At 39.6% G+C, this 13,643-nt stretch overlaps 1 long non-coding RNA gene across 1 annotated transcript; it reads right to left on the reverse strand.

Moving 5' to 3' along the window:
- Positions 1-5,433: 5,433 nt before the first annotated feature.
- LOC131220447 (uncharacterized) lies at positions 5,434-7,298 on the reverse strand. The gene is made up of 4 exons (XR_009158585.1): positions 7,076-7,298; positions 6,550-6,733; positions 5,725-5,795; positions 5,434-5,625 (listed from the first exon to the last, which is right to left on the reverse strand). It is a non-coding gene; the product is annotated as an uncharacterized LOC131220447 (long non-coding RNA).
- Between the last annotated feature and the right edge of the window lie 6,345 nt (positions 7,299-13,643).

Here is a 13,643-nt window from a genome sequence, read left to right on the forward strand (position 1 = left end):
ACTATTGTCCAGGAGGATAGTGAGGTTTCTTGCGCTCACTTGGACTGTGCGGATAGGAGAGCGGCAATGCCATTTGGTGTGTACTGAACCCCGGTGATTATCCAAAATGAGAACTGTATTGATACATGATGAGGATTGGCATGTTTGAGTTGCATCTCACATCGCATGGCCATGTTATGGCCGATAGCATTCATATCTTGCACCGCATAGCCTTGGTACGGCTGATTGTATTCATGTGCTCATCACCATGATTCCGCATCACTCTGACCTTGCATTTTGAGCACGTTTATATTGCGCACACACTTACACCACCCTCTAAGCTTTCCATAAGCTTATGCACGATTGATGCGTGCAGGTGACGCCAGGACGCAGTCGCAGCCATAGTCTGGCCATAGTTGGAGCGTGCAGCCGAGCTTCTGGAGTTTTGTTTCTTTTGTTGCATTGTATTTCCCCTTTCTGCCGTATTGTACTCAAATGTTTTTGATCATAGTGGATTTTGTAGTTGTGTTCTTGTGCTTATTGTTTGTGGGTTATGCTTTTGTTATGCTCATTATGAATCAGACTAATGATTTGAAACCCTTCTTGTGGTATCCCAGGATTGGAACCTGGTAAATGGGTGCCGGGATCCGAGAATGGGGTTCTACGGAGGCTGTCGGCGCCGGATTCGGCGATCGGGAATTTTGTGAGCCCGGTTTCCGAGTTCGGGGCGTGACAATCCAAACTTTGAAGTTTCTCTACATCACACTATGTCTTGGTGAAAGATGCACTTTTCATTTTATTTTTTTTAAATCACTAATGTTGCTTATGACAATTATGGGAAAACATACCATGAGAAGGAGGCAACTTACTTGATGAAAGTCGTGAATTAATCTATTTTGATCAATAGTTGGTTGAGGGACAGAACGCTTAGCGTACTCAACCCATTTTGAGATTCCTCTCACAAACTCTTCTTCAGAGAGTTGATTATCTTTCGACGTATCAAACTCATCCATTGCCTTTTTCATAGCATCATCCCTATCAAAACCTATCTTGTCAAATTTGATTCCAATGATCAGTGCTGTTAACTCGCGAATTGATAAAAATGTGTTGTTATCCTCATCGATTCTCTTAAATAATTTGTAATTACAACAGGAAAGAAAATAAATATCAAACATGTATAAAAAGAAATTGAAAAATGCAGAAAGTATTTGTTGAGAACTAACTTCTTTATGATGTCTGTGTCAGGCTGATCACCTTCTTTGAGGAGCCTTCCTAGAGCAGCTTCCGAGTGCACGTGCCTTAAAATTCCTGCTATTACATGCTTATGTTTTGCATATGTTAGTCTTCTCTTCTGAATCCAAGGCTAAAAGACCTGGGCAAGTGTTAAGAAGAAAGCCATCAGTCTCAAACACATTACAGTCCCACCTGGGCTCTCAGATCTGACCATGGCACAGGGTCACACCGACACCATTCACAAGCACATTACAGTCCCACCTGGTAATCCGGTATTGATTCCCAATACCAATTATAAAATGCACACACCAAAGGGCAAGCAAAGCATGGTAGGGTGATGGAGGGGTAGTTGTTAGGCAACTACATGGTAATTTGGTATTGATTCCCAATAACAACTATTACATGCACACATTAAAGGGCAAGCAAGCATGGTAAGGCCATGGAGGGGTAGTTGACAGGGAAACCGCTAGGTAAAAAGCACCTTGACATGTAAAACATCATGCCAACTCAAAATAGCCGGGAACCCATTGATGCGTGATTGTCAAATAAGACTCACATGCAGACATGATCAGTCACCAGGCCATACCTTAGAACCACTGCAGTGCCATATGAATTACCTTGAGCAAGGTAATATCATTATCAATGATTGAAATGTTGGATATTTCTTAACCATGCAAAATGAATATGCTACAAACAAGAAGACCTGAAAAGAAGCAAGGCAGATTAAGAACTGAGTCACCTTGGAGATTGTGAGAGCAGGGCTCCACTGCTCCTTCAGAATGTCGAGGCAGATGCTACTGTTACTGTTGATGTTTGGATGCAAAATTTTAGTACAGAAGGCAACCTGAATATTGGATAGATTCAATCCTCTTACTTAGTTTCTCAAAATTGAAAATAGGAAACTGACAAAATCTCATTGTCACATTAGTCTTCCCGAAGATAATAGATCAAATTGAATGTTAAAGAACTTTTACCACTGCATAAACTACAATAATAATATATATATATATATATATAATAAATAAAAAAACATTTGACATCAGAGACAAAACTTCATGGAAGGTGAGAAACAAGGACAATATCCTTTCAAGATATAAATAATAAGAGGCAACGACAAATAGAGCAAGACTTTTTTTCTTTTTCTTTTTGGTTAGCACAGTAGTACACACACCCCACTGCTAGCCACAACAACAAATAGAGCAGGACTAGCCACACCCAATTTGACTTATATCATCCACCATGGAATTTTCTTCTCAATGGAGTAAGTTAAAGAAGAAAGACCATTTATTTCAGTAAAGAAAGTTCCACTTCATCCTGAATAAATAAACCAACCTATCCAAAATAAATATAGTCTATGTTTTTTTCTTCTACCAAGATCTGGATGTCAGTACATGCCAAAATTGTCTCCTAGTTAAAACTTCAAATGTTACAAATATTCCTGATTTCAAAGTTTCCTTAAGCATATAACCTTTTCCTATCCCCTAAACTTCAAAACCCACCTTTCTTCATTCAAGGTCCCCAACTGCTCACTAAAATGAGAGATCAGCTGTAGTCACCTTGGGAGGCTTGAAGGGATAATCATCTAACCTATGGCATGGTTAGCTCCATAGAGCAGATTCCATTATTAAATAAAGGCGAAGTTTACCTGGTTAGTCAGTTCCTCAGTTTTCTCTTCAGCCTCATCATCGTCTAAGACATTGTCAAGCAATTCTGACATCATCTCACTCTGCATGGGGGCATGCACTTCAACTAATACATGCTTAAATTGAAGAAACAACAAATTTTTTGTCATTTACTTACTACAAGGATTACTAGCCAATAGAGACGATACCTAAGAAAAGTGCAGAAGGTTTTCCTGGTCTCGACTTGAATTCAGGATGAAACTGGACACCAACAATGTAAGGATGACTTGGCAGTTCAAGAATCTGTAGAGCAAAAATATAGAAAAATAATAATAATAACCAAGGGGACCAAGCCCTATCCATACACGACTGGGCCACAGCCATTGCCACTCCTATTCAATCATACACATGGGATAATTGTCCCGCAATCCAGACTGGCCAAATTGCTGATACAGCATAACCCAAAAAGAGAAAAAAGAAGTGGTGTGTCTTGGACCAGCAATGTCCATGTTCAACGATTGCTGCTTTTAGTTTAGAGTCCTCTTCTTCAGTCCATGGTTCCATATTTAAAGACGGATCCAGAGTGTTGACCCACCTGTCACCACAGTCAAGATTCTGCAATTTAGTCAAATCAATGGTTCGTTCTTATATATATATATATAATAATAATTATATATGAATGAATCCTACAACCCTTGTTTTTTATGAATGTGCCTCCCTTTCGACTATTTATGGTATTAGAATAGTACTTTAAAATGCTTAGCTACTACCAATAAGAAAGAGAGAATCTGTATATCAAAGATAGGGGTAGAATAGTAACTAATGGTTTTAAGCAATTGGTCAGGTTAAATTTTTTGGAAATTATTTTAAAATACCTCTCTCTACATTGAACTTGAGTTCGGCCAGGGACAAACTGAGCAATTTTCATCCAGTTTTTCTTCCCGAAAAGCATCACAGCTATTTTCAAGTGCTTGTCTTCATCCACAGTCCATCTCCCTACCCTTTTCCTAGAAGGGTGAAGTGTCTTTCTCCATCTGCATTCAATAGGATCACATGATTGACTTCAATGAAGAAAGTTCATGACCCAACCCCTATCAGGGACTACATTATTTCAATCTTCTGGCCTAAAAGTTTCAGGCTATTCCGTTGAAACAAATTTTCCAACCGTGCATTTGTATTGTATGTTGTGACCCACCTGAGGTATGAAGTGGCCTAATTTCTAGACCAGAAGATCTAAACAGTGCATCCCACCTGATGGAAAGCTCAGAACTTGCAAACCTGCTCTACCAAATGAACCTACATAAGGATGAGCAGGGCTCTATGGTGTGGAGTATTAGAATATATATCTATCTTGCACACACCATTACTCTAATTCACCTAACCCAAATTTCACATATTCTCCATTGCTGAAGGTGCAATAGTCATGACGCAGGAGAAGGTTGTAGCAACATTATATAGTTCTCCAATATCAGCAATTTGCGGACACTCTCCTGAAGCCGAGCATCCAAACGAAATGCCCATGATGCTTAGAAATCTCATTAGGACCAACAAACTTTACAGGAAAAAAAAAAAGAAAAAGAAAATGAAGAAGAACAATAAAGAAAAGAAAAAGAAAATCTATAAAATTCTCATATTTTTTCATCAAAAGAAGAACAACCCAACATTTGATTTTGTGACTGAAACTACAAATGAGAAATATGAAATATACCCATTAAAAGAAGAACAACCCAACATCAGTTCGCAGTGTCATCAATATACAATGAGGAGACAAGCATCTTCTTTTCAACTAAAATGCAAAGGATTAAAGAGCATATACTGACTTCTATTTATGGTCATGTTCTTCATGATCATGGTGATGATGATGATGGTCATGATTGTGATCATCCATCGAACATTCAGCATTGACAACACTCTCTATCCTAGCAGTGTTTAAATGAACAATTAACATAATCTAGGAAAAATGTTAAGATATTAAAGAAACAGAACAGTTAGCATAAGATGTGTGATGAAACCAGAAAGCATGTGAACTTTAGAAAAATTGATAAGTAATGGGAATGGGAGAAGTTCAAGATAGAGAAATGAACTGAAGCATGATCTATCAAGCAGCCTAGCTATATTGTCAAAAATCCCCTGCGCATCATCCTGCCACAAATCTCAAAATCCCTCAAAATGAGAATAAATAGATGCCCATTTAAGAAATTCATGTATTTGACAATGTCCAATAAAAAAATCTCTGATTTTAAAAAATTACCAGCAAGATTGTTTGAAGAACATGTATAACCTCTTCATCTTGATAGACTATGTTGTCATCGAATTTTAGCTCAACGTTGAAGCCCTGGTTTTGGTACATGGTGGGTTTCTTCGATGAGGTCCCAAAAATTGCAATCGCATTTAGATACAATTTTGAATTCAATTGCAATTACTAGTCTAGTACATCAGAGAAAAGACCCAAAAAGCACAATGGCATTACTTATCAAATTATGCATAAAAGAAACGTAACTGCAACATGAGGGCAACCTCTTTTTTTATATAATTAATATCACCTTTGATTAAACCAAAATTTCACATCCAAATAGGGCATGAGCAACTTACAAATTTCAAATTATGTTGATGATATGCTGGTGCAAGTGGGGCTTGCTCTGAGCACTCAAAAACCCAAAATCTGCTAAACAGGTAGCCAATTTTGGGGAGCCAATTACCAAAGCATTGCCAACTCTTTCACATATAGACTGCAGAGTTTGAACATGCAAGCTTCATTATCAACAAATTTACAGCATTTTCCTATTAAAATCTGGCAATTGCATAGATATTGTTAAACCCTAGTCAAGATCAAATAGATGGAGTACATTAGAAAAAAAATCAACCGAAGGAGAAAATGAAAATGGCTAACCATTGTATAAGTGGTGATGGACAGCTTCACTGTCCTTGTAGACGAGATTCTTTTTACAAATAGCTCTTCAACTCCAAAACATGGATGGATTCACAAATAGGAAGGAAATGTAACTAAACCAACTCAAAATGATGTGCATTTTCAGATGAACCATTCTTCATCCATGTAACCATCTCTGGTACACAGATTCCATTTTCAAAAAAGGAAAACATATAAAACACTAACCCTAGAAACAAAGGAAGGGAAAAAAAATCAAATACCTAGCCCGACCCAAATTTGCTCAACTTGAACCCAACCAAAATTCAAATCAGGTTGGCATTTTCCAGCTCGAGGAACTTGACAACCTGACCCAAGCTCAGGTTGGGTCTATGGGCTTGGGTCAAGAAAGAACCTTCGTAGCATTGTAACAGTTGGATTTAATTTAAACAATGGTTACTTAGAAAACATGTGAAACATTACATATTGTTAAAGTTGATTTAGTAATTAAATTCAAACCTCAGTAACTATACTATGGATTCTGAATCCAGGGTGCCTAACACAACATGAGGATTTCAAATCTAGGATGCCTAACACAATAGGAGGATTTCAAATCCAAGGTGCACATCTCAAGAGCTGAATTTTCTCAATTTATTGAAAAATATGTAAATATGTCATAGCCAGTACCATCAAAAAGCAAAATGCCCTGATAGATCAACTCATATAAGTTAATATAGATAAGAATTGAAAACAATATTAACTATTAACTGTGTGATGGAATTGATGACAAAGCACTATCATCTGAAAAAGGAGGGCAAAGAAAAATGTTGTAATAAGCTTAGAGCTTACCTGGAGTAACATGGAGGCCTTTGCACAGAGAATGCCTTCAGGCAGTGGGAGAGCATTTGCATTAGTGACATGGGTGCCCATATTCTTGGTTGAATTAATTACAATTATTACATCTTCGACTCCATCTGAATCCAACACTGACCAGCCATCATCACGGAATCCATTGATGGCATCATTGAAACCCCTATCAAAGTTAAAAAAGAAAAAAGAAACTCAAGGTTCGCACACATAATAGAAAATAGAAATATATTGATAACAAGAAAAAATTGAAACAGCTTTGTTTCCAATAGAATCAAGCTAGGAAACCTAACTGTACAAATAGATGAATAGATCTAGAAACATACATGCTTCAATAACCCAGGTTCGATTTTATAGATAGAGAAAGGATCTAATTGAGTCCAAAAGCATGAAAACCAGACATCAATCAATCACCAAAAACATGCAATATAACACAATCTAGGTTAAAAAAGAGAACAAAAACCATCCAGCATCCAAGATTGAGAGAGACAGGGGTGAGATCCGATACCAATAGTGGGAATGGTGGTGACGATCTCTCCAAGCTTAAGCTTGTAAAGGATGGTTGTTTTACCGGCGGCATCAAGACTGACCATCAAAATCCTCATCTCCTTCTTTGTGAACAGACGGCTGAACAGCTTTGTAAACGTGAGCCCCATTTTCACCTAAAATCCAAAGCTAAAAAAAGCAAAATATAGAGATGATCAGATCAAAGGAAAGAAAGAGATGGAAGACAGAATATCAGATCTGATTAGATCACTATAAATAAGAAGCAAATGAGAGAGATCGAGAGAGAGAGAGAGAGATTAGAAAAAGGGGCGTGGGAGATCGAGGGAGAGAGAGGGACGTGGGAGAGAGAGAGGGAGAGAGAGAGGGACGTGAGAGGGAAGCAGGAGATTGAGAAACAGAGAGAGAAAAGGGGTGTGGGAGACCTAGAGAGAGAAGAGAGGGGGAGAATGGGGTTTTTAGCAAGGTGTGGAGGGAAATGAAACATTCCGTGAGAGGGGGAAAAGAAAAAGGTAGCGCGAATTTCACAGTTTTAGCTGCTACGGTCCTGCTACGATTTTAAACCGTAGCTAAAAGCCCTCTGGACCGTAGCCATTACACCATCCTTCGTAGCCCCCCGCGTTCGCACGTCTGACGGTGCTGGACGGACGATCTTGCCGAGAGCTTTGTGGGGTCCGTCGTGATGCATTTGTTATATCCACTTCGTCCATTAATTTTGTAATTTGTTTTATAGGGAATAACCCAAAAATCTAGGCAAATTGAAGGTTCAATTGAACCACACCATCAATCAATGGTAGGTATTAATCTCCACTGTTTCCCACCGTGTGGTCCACTTGAGCATTCGATCTACTTCATTTTTTGGACTCTTGCCCTAACATTCTCTTTCAAAATGGATAGACGTATTAGATGGAGTACACACATTTTAATGGGCCTCATAGAGTCCCTTATGGGGCTATCCCATGCTAATTGAATGATTAAAAGTGTTACTTTTTAGCTACGGTTTGGGGATCTTTTAGCTACGGTTTTAAGCCGTAGCAAATAAGCTACAGTTAATATCCGTAGCCAAAAACCAGTATAGTCCATAGCCTTTAGTCATTTTTTTTGTAGTGATCCTTGGCCTGTATGGCCTAAAATTTGAGTGTTGTATGTTGACCCTTGCTCCTAGGGAGCATAAACTCTAGGTTCTTTGTGTGGATCCTTGGCCTGTGTGACCTAAAATCGAGGTGTTGTGTGTTGACCTTTGCTCTTATGTAGGGCATAAACTCTAGGTTCCTTGTGTGGATCCTTGGCCTGTGTGGCTTAAAATCTGGATACTATGTGTTGACCCTTGCTCCTGTGTGGGTTATAAACTTATGTCTCGTGGAGACATGTTAGGTACCTTGTGTAGGTCCTAGAGTCAGCCCAGAGTAGGTTGTACTAGTTTGAAGTGAACCTAATTTGAAACCTCTATTAGTTTGAGGTGAACTTGATTTGAAACCTCAAGAGTTGAGTGTATCTGTCAGAAATGAAGTATACACATAGTCGAACCACTATAAAAATGACTGTGTTTGGGATTGCTATTTACTTTTACTGCCTGTGTGATTTCTTTGAATGTTCTCATAATGCATGTTTACTTGATTACCTAGAATTAATTAGAAACACATCTCACACACAGCCACATCCATCATGAACTATGTTATACATCTTGTTTATGTTTTAAATAGTCTTATGATTGGATCCTCTATTTGGTTTGGAAGCCAATAGAGTTTCATTGAAGAAATCCTGCTATTTGCATATTTGTTCAGGATAGGGTTGATAGATTTTAAATCATCATAAAATTCTAAAAAGTCCTATTCACCCCCCTCCCAAGGACATCTTGGCATATTCCCACTTCTACTAAAGTGGTCATTACCGCAATTTCAAATTAGGTCGCACCCACATCATGGGATCTGGGTTTGCAATAAAGTCATGCGACTTTTTTCAAGACTCAAATTTTGTAGTGTGACACACAACACTGATGTCGGTACTATATGCAGCCAAAAAATCTCCATAGGCCCCACCATGATGGATGTGTTTTATCCATGCTATCCATCTATTTTGCCCACTCATATTAGGGCATGAACCCAAAAATAAGGCAACAACAAATCTCAAGTGGACCACACCATAGGAAACAATGATGATTTGACGATCACCATTAAAAATGTCTTGGGGCCCATTGTAATGTTTATTTTTCATTCAACCTATTTAAAAGGTCATAAAGATATGAATGAAGATAAAGTGAAAAAAAAATAAGCTTGATCCAAAACTTTTCTAGCCTCCAAGAAGTTTTTAATGGTGGGCATCCAATTACCATTGTTTCTTATGGTGTGATCCACCTGATATTTGGATTTGCCTTAATTTTGTGTTCATGCACTAAAATGATCTTTAAAAATGGATGGATGACGTCAATAAAACATATACATCATGGTAGGAGCCACCAAGCTTTTCCATTGTGGTACTATGTGCTACCTTATGCAATTCGAGCCCCATCTATAACAACCGCCTGTGCTAGCAAATGGGTTTGTGGCTTAGGTGGGGCTCACTATGATGTTCATGTAAAGTCAACCCCAACCACCAGGGTGTCACCCCATGTTAAACCTTAGGCTAAAAAATTAGTTCCATCTATGATTTAGGTTGACCACATGATTGGAAATAGTGTATAGGGCAATGCTCAAATTCCAAACCATTTCCATGGAATGACGTAGTTGGTGGTCAGACAAAGTATTGGGGTTCCACTAGATAAAGTGATGGGGTTGGTCGACAAAGTGATGGGTTGCCAAACAAAGTAACAGACAAAGTGACATGATTCCACCAGACAAAGTAATAGGGTTGTCAGATAAAGTGACGGGGTTCCAATAGAAAAACTGACGAGGTTCCACTAGATAAAGTGATGGGTTTATACAAGATAAAGTAGCAGGGTTCCATTAGACAAAGTGATAGGTTACTAGATAAAGTGACTTGGTTCCACTAAACGTAGTGTTGCGGTTGACAGATAAAGTGATAAGTGATGATGTTCCTATAACACCCCAAAATTTTCCCTCAAAAAACACACTAAGCAACCACAACATATTATTAACCCAAGCCTGACCCCACCCCTATAAGGGTCCTACACTCCGAACAGATGAAGCGGATCCTCGCGAAACAAGCCATGACAGAGTGCATGTGCACCTATTGCACCACCAACCGTGGACTACCAAAATGAGTCCGGTCAAAACACAATAGAGTGCGTGTGCACTTGTTGCACCACCATCCACGGACTACCAAAATGATTCCAGTCAAAACATGTTTTGACTAGACTGGCTGCGACCACATCCTCTCCCTTCTCTCCCGCGTTCTAGATTTCAAATTCGATTGTGGAAGGAACTTGCAGTGGGACCCACCATCACGAAAGGTCGGACGGATCTAGACCGTTCATCAGTGTCCCATTACCTTAACGATCGATCATCTTTGTCTGAGACGAGATAACTGCACTACATATGGAGATCACTCTTTCTCGCCAACATTATTTGAAAACAAGATGGCTAGATGAATCTGCGAGGGCCACCACCACAACATATATGAAATCTAAACTGTCCACGGACCTCTATTTAGAAAACTGATCAATGTGGGCCTTTCACACAGGGAGATCAGGACCCCATGATGATCTCCTGCTGTCCCCATGAGATCGAGCACCAATCCGGAAGAGAGTCTCTGGACAACCTATGCAACTAAAACCGATCCTTTTCCCACCAGGAATTGTGTGGAATCAGATTAGATAAGGGAAGGAAGTGAGAGAGAGAACAATGTCTCAAAATGTGCTTCCACCACCTCTCCTGCTACACAACCGTGCGGTGCAAAAATTGCTCTTCCAGGACGCAGGGGACCACACGATCTCATGATGGCCATTGATCTCATGGGCCAGGGATCATTGCATGACTAATTCAATCCATCTGGGGTCAAAGGAAGGAAAGATAACCTAGGGAATCAAAGTCTGCCATGAAAGATGAGTCATCTTCTCAACTGAGAAGCTGATCATGACACAAGATGGCCCATCGGTAGATTGGCTGATGGCCAACAGCCTGAGTATTCTTGATGGGGGATGAGTCCCGAAGAAGCGACCTAAGATCAACACAGCACGGTCATAATGACAATTTTGCTATTGCAAACAATGTTACGCCATCAAGATGCGTAACCAACTCTCCAGAACCTTCACAACCAGCTATAAAAGATGGCCATTGGTTGCACCACAAAACAGAACAGAGATAGAATGAGAGAGGGAGAAGAGTGGGAAAGAAAGAGGGAGAATGGCCGAGTTCGACTAGCCTCCAAGGAAGCAACGCCGGCTGTATCCTAGATAGCCAACACTGTCCAAGTTCCTTCTTGCCCTCCTCTTCCTTTTTCTTTCCTTTTCCTTCCTAAAAAGCCTTTCGTAAATAGAAGCCATCACGTCGAACCGAGTCAACTCGGTAATAGGAGGGACTTAACCTAGAAAGATTATAGCCAAGGTTGTACAACTTATATCTAACACCATATATGCATTAGATCTAACTAAGGCTTGGCTTAAAAACAGGTAAAATAGATTAGAATCCGACTACAAGGAATATCCTTAAAGATCAAATATACCAAGGTGAGGTCTTGTTCCTTTAAAATAAGCAATTTATTTTTTAATCCTCTTTACCTGCTTCCCTTCTATGAAGCATTATCTGAATTTCCTTGTAAGTCATCACTATATTCATATCCATTTTTTATCTTCCTTCACACAAGTATCGTGTCAACATCCTATCTCTAATAGTCCTTATAAATTCATGGACGTAATGCGTTATGGGTTGCAGCCCTCTTAATTGGCATGTAATTTCATGGGTTGGTTGGCGCGATACCTAATCGATGTAAGTAAAATGCCATGCGTGTTACATCAACTCTCGATATTGGATGTCATAAATAGTCACTCCATGAACACATCGTGTTATGTAAATCCCCCAATTGTGTCGTTGTGTCGCCTTGAGGTGTTCGCGTAAAGCCACGTTAATTTTGGACGCACCGGCGAATATCTGTATAGTGAGAGTGTAAGTCGAGTTGGATATAACCAACTGCCTTCCGCAATGTGACCATGACTATGGAGTGTGATGGATCGCACATATTTTGCTAGGCATGCATCCCATGTAGAACAACACACATCTCGATGCCTTTGTATATGTGGAATATAAGGACTATCGATGTCTTTTCTTATTCCCTCTCTATTTTGTTTATGAATTATGATGAATATATTGTAAATTGTAAAGGAATGACCATCACTATGAGTAGGGGGTTGAAACTTTCCAACCGTATAGATGATGCAGGTGGCGAATAGGTTGAAGACCCAGAGGATCCCCTTCCTGAGGAGGAATACGCTGAATAAATAAGAAATTATTTTCCTGATTTAGCTTTATTTACATTTTTACTGAAACTAGATTTTGTAATAACCTCCCTTCTGAGTGAGCGCTTAGTGATTCGTTGAACTTTCTTTCCTTTTCATTGAAATAATAATTTTAGAAAATTTCCTTTTCATGCACTGGTGCTTGAATACTCATAATGTACACAATTAAACACCCCACTTGAATGATGGGTGGATAGAAATAACGCCAGGGTTTTCAAGATGAGCTATGGCTCAACGATGGAAATCCGGGGCGTTACAGTTGGTATCAAAGCATGAAAATGACATTAGCTGGGCCTGTAAATTACAGAACTCACGAAAAGCTTACACCACCATAGTCTAACAAGAAACTAAGAGCGATACACCCAGACGCCTGGAAAATTGAACCTCCAAATTCCTAAAGGTAACTAACAAATATATATATATATGTATATATATATGTGTGTGTATATATATATATGTGTGTGTGTGTGTGTGTCAACTTCTTGAGGAATTTGTAGTTATCACATTAGAAATTTCCTCAAGCGCTAACATCACCCTAACCGAACCAACCATGTTTTGCAGAAGGTATGGCTCCCAAGAGAAAGACTACCCAAGCACTACCAGAACCTGTGACCGAAGATGGGGTCCATTGGGAAAACACTCTTCCAGGACCGCCCCCAAGAGTGGCACCTCCCGATACTCAGGCATGGGCATCATTCTACTCCATCCTGGGATGGATAGAAGCATTCATGGAGAGGACCCAACAAACCATGGAAGATCTACAACAACAAGCTCACCATGCTACTCCGAGGGCCGCCTCGCCTTCCGTATCATCCACTCGCACTACAACACCATTTGTATCACTTGCTCACCCAACCTCACTGGTCCCACCACGATTAGAGTATCACAATGAGGCTGCCTGATTAGAAAAATTCCTGATACTATGACCCTCTGAATTTTCAGGCACATCGAATCCAGTGGTAACAGAACACTGGGAAAAACAGATTAAGAGAATATTGAAGATTATGGGATGCCCAGAACGTCTAAAAGTCTCCCTAGCCATGTTTAAATTCGAAGGAGAGGCTATTATCTAGTGAGAGGCATTGGGAAGAACAGTGCCCCAGTATCACACTTTGACCTGGGAGGAATTCCAAAGGAAATTCTTTGAAAAATATTTTCCCAA

Source organism: Magnolia sinica, chromosome 12, assembly GCF_029962835.1.
Source record: "Magnolia sinica isolate HGM2019 chromosome 12, MsV1, whole genome shotgun sequence".
NCBI classification, from domain to species: domain Eukaryota; kingdom Viridiplantae; phylum Streptophyta; class Magnoliopsida; order Magnoliales; family Magnoliaceae; genus Magnolia; species Magnolia sinica.